Raw genomic sequence first — 4,631 nt, forward strand, 5'->3', positions numbered from 1 at the left:
CTAGGGTTTTCACTTGTTCGTCTGTGTTCTACGCCATTCTTCGTTTTCTCCTCTAGATCAAGTAGTTTTTGATCTGAATATGGGACCAAACTTGCACGGTAGCAATTTAGCACTTGGTTTTAATATCGGAGTACCTCCCCTCCATAGAATATATCATCTGAGCACACGAACTTTTCAGCTGCCGCCATCTTAGGTTTAGAATTTATTTCATTTTCTGAACTGCTGCAGATCCAAAATTATAACACCAATCTATTAAACCTGTTTGTCATCACTTAGCAAATCCTCACCTATCGATCTAAAATATGGCAACTGTTCGGGCGGCTTAACTAATAAACCATAACCCGCCATGTACCATTAGTCCCCTTTTAAGCCGCCAATAGGTATATCTGCATAACTCAACGCTATTTCCGGCTTAATCTGCTCCTTATAGCACTTTATTTTTAAATCAATTAGCTGGCTTAACAACATAAGCTTAACCCAGCAATTTTCCTCTTTTTAGGCTTTCATTCTCAAAATGACTAAGACTATCATCGCATGCAATTGGGTCGTTTCCCGGGTCACCAAGGAAGCATTGAACGAGTATGTCCAAATAGGCGTCCTAGCCAAAAAAGATGTCATCCATTGGAGGGTCCCAGGTGTGGGGAACGTAGCAATAATTCAAAATTTTCCTACGTGTCACCAAGATCGATCTAGGAGATGCTAGCAATGAGAGATAGGGAGTGCATCTTCATACCCTTGAAGATCGCTAAGCGGAAGCGTTACAAGAACGCGGTTGATGGAGTCGTACTCGCGGTGATTCAAATCGCGGAAGATCCGATCTAGCACCGAACGGACGGCGCCTTCGCGTTCAACACACGTACAGCCCAGGGACGTCTCCTCCTTCTTGATCCAGCAATGGGAGAGGAGAAGTTGAGGGAGAACTCTGGCAACACGATGGTGTGGTGGTGGAGCTTGTGGTATTCCTGCAGGGCTTCGCCAAGCTCTACGGAGGAGAAGGAACAGTTGGAGAAGGGAGGGGCTGCGCCAGGGAAGGGGTGCGGCTGCCCTCTCTCTCCCTCACTATATATAGGGGAAAGGAGGGTGGAGGAGGCGCCCTAGGGTTCCCTAGGGGAGGGGTGGCGGCCACAGGGGAAACCCTAGATGGGTTTGGGCGCCCCCACCCCTAGGAAACTTGCCCCCCAAGCCGGGAGGGGAGGCTACCCTAGGGGAGGCGCCCCCACCTCTCCAGGTTACGTGAGAGGGGTTGGGAGGGGTGCATAGCCCCTTAGTGGGCTGGTGTGCCCCCTCCCCTTGGCCCATAAGGCCCCCAATGCTTGTCGGGGCCTCCGAAACACCTTTCGGTCACGCTGGTCGTCACCCAGTACTCCTAGAACAATTCCGGACTCCAATACCCTTCGTCCAATATATCGATCTTCACCTCCGGACCATTCCGGAGTTCCTCGTCACGTCCGGGATCTCATTCGGCACTCCGAACAACCTTCGGTAACCACATACTATTTCCCATAACAACTCTAGCATCACCGAACCTTAAGTGTGTAGACCCTACGGGTTCGGGAACCATGCAGACATGACCGAGACAACCATCTATTGATCAACGAGCTAGTCAACTAGAGGCTCACTAGGGACATGTTGTGGTCTATGTATTCACACATGTATTACGGTTTCCAGTTAATACAATTATAGCATGAACAATAGACAATTATCATGAACAAGGAAATACAATAATTACCATTTTATTATTGCCTCTAGGGCATATTTCCAACAGTCTCCCACTTGCACTAGAGTCAATAATCTAGTTCACATCACTATGTGATTGCAATGAATCCAACGGGGTTTGTTCATATCTCGCTTGTGAGAGAGGTTATTAGTCAACGGGTCTGAACCTTTCAGATCCGTGTGTTCTTTACAAATCCCTATGTCATCTTGTAGATGCAGCTACCACACGCTACTTGGAGCTATTCCAAATAACTGCTCTACTATACGAATCCAGTTTATTACTCAGAGTCATCAGAATTAGTGTCAAAGTTTGCATCGACGTAACCCTTTACGACGAACTCTTTTACCACCTCCATAATCAAGAAAATTCCTTAGTCCACTAGTTACCAAGGATAAGTTCGACCGCTGTCATGTGATCCATTCCTGGATCACTCTTGTACCCCTTGACTAACTCATGGCAAGGCACACTTCAGGTGCGGTACACAGCATAGCATACTGTAGAGCCTACGTCTAAAGCATAGGGGACGACCTTCGTCCTTTCTCTCTCTTCTGTCGTGGTCAGGTCTTGAGTCTTACTCAATACTCACACCTTGTAACACAGCCAAGAACTCCTTCTTTGTTGATCTATTTTGAACTCCTTCAAAATCTTGTCACGGTATGTATTCATTTGAAAGTACTATTAAGCGTTTTTTATCTATCCTTATAGATCTTGATGCTCAATGTTCAAGTAGCTTAATCCAGGGTTTCCATTGAAAAACACTTTTCAAATAACCCTGTATGCTTTCCAGAAATTCTACATCATTTCTGATCAACAATATGTTAACAACATATACTCATCAAAAATTCTATAGTGCTCCCACTCACTTCTTTGGAAATACAAGTTTCTCATAAACTTTGTATAAACCCAAAATCTTTGATCATCTTATCAAAGCGTACATTCCAACTCCGAGATGCTTACTCCAGTCCTTAGAAGGATTGCGGGAGCTTTGCATACTTGCTAGCATATTTCAGGATTGACAAAACCTTCTGGTTGTATCACATACAACCTTTCCTCAAGAAAATTGTCGGGGAAACAATGCTTTGACATCCTATCTGCAAGATTTCATAAATAATGCAGTAACTGCTAATATAATTCCAACAGACTCTTAGCATCGCTACGAGTGAGAGAGTCTCATCGTAGTCAACTCCTTGAACTTGTCGGAAAACATCTTAACGATAAGTCGAGCTTTCTTAATGGTGACACTTACCATCATTGTCTGTCTTCCTTTTAAAATCCATCTGCACCCAACAGCCTTACGACCATCAAGTAGTTCTTCCAAAGTCTATACTTTGCTTTTATACATGGATCCTCTCTCGGATTTTTATGGCCTCGAGCCATTCGTCGGAATCCGGGCCCACCATCACTTCTTCATAGCTCGTAGGTTCATTGTTGTCTAGCAACATGACTTCCAAGACAGGATTACGTACCACTCTGAAGTAGTACGCATCCTTGTTGACCTACGAGGTTTGGTAGTGACTTGATCCGAAGTTTCATGATCACTATCATAAGCTTCCACTTCAATTGGTGTAGGTGCCACGGGAACAACTTCATGTGCCCTGCTACACACTAGTTGAAGTGACGGTTCAGTAATCTCATCAAGTCTCCACCATCCTCCCACTCAATTCTTTCGAGAGAAACTTTTCCTCGAGAAAGGACATGTTTCTAGAAACAATCACTTTTGCTTCCGGATCTGAAATAGGAGGTATACCCAACTGTTTTGGTATCCTATGAAGATGCATTTATCCGCTTTGGGTTTGAGCTTATCAGCCTGAAACTTTTTCACATAAGCGCCGCAGCCCCAAACTTTCAAGAAATGACAGCTTAGGTTTCTCTAAACCATAGTTCATACGGTGTCGTCTTAACGGAATTGCGTGGTGACCTATTTAAAGTGAATGCGGTTGTCTCTAATGCCTAACCCATAAACGATAGCGGTAATTCAATAAGAGACATCATGGTATGCACCATATCCAATAGGGTGCAGTTATGATGTTCGGACACAACATCACACTATGGTGTTCCAGGCGGTATTAGTTGTGAAAAAATTTCCACAATGTCTTAATTGTGTGCCAAACTCGTAACTCAGATATTCATCTCTATGATCATATCATAGACATTTTATCCTCTTGTCACGATGATCTTCAACTTCACTCTGAAATTACTTGAACCTTTCAATAATTCAGACTTGTGTTTCATCAAGTAAATATACTCAGCATCTACTCAAAGTATCTGTGAAGTAAGAACACAACGATATCCACTGCGTGCCTCGGCACTCATTGGACTGCACACATCAAAATGTATTACTTCCAACAAGTTGCTTTCTTGTTCCATCTTATTGAAAACGAGGCCTTTTAGTCATCTTGCCCATGTGGTATGATTTGCATGTCTCAAGTGATTCAAAATTAAGTGAGTCCAAACGATCCATCAGTATGGACATTCTTCATGCATATATACCAATAGACATGGTTCGCATGTCTCAACCTTTTCAAAAACGAGTGAGTCCAAAGATCCATCAACATGGAGCTTCTTCATGCGTTTTATACCAATATGACTCAAATGACAGTGCCGCAAGTATGTGGTACTATCATTACTATCTTATATCTTTTGGCATGAACATCTGTATCACTACGATCGAGATTCAATAAACCATTCATTTTAGGTGCAAGACCATTGAAGGTATTATTCAAATAAACAGAGTAACCATTATTCTCCTTAAATGAATAACCATATTGCGATAAACATAATCCAATCATGTCTATGCTCAACGCAAACACCAAATAACAATTATTTAGGTTTAACACCAATCTCGATGGTAGAGGGAGCGTGCGATGTTTGATCACATCAACCTTGGAAACACTTCCAACATATCGTCATCTCA

The sequence above is a fragment of the Aegilops tauschii genome, chromosome 5 (assembly GCF_002575655.3).
Source record: "Aegilops tauschii subsp. strangulata cultivar AL8/78 chromosome 5, Aet v6.0, whole genome shotgun sequence".
Taxonomy (NCBI): Eukaryota; Viridiplantae; Streptophyta; class Magnoliopsida; order Poales; family Poaceae; genus Aegilops; species Aegilops tauschii.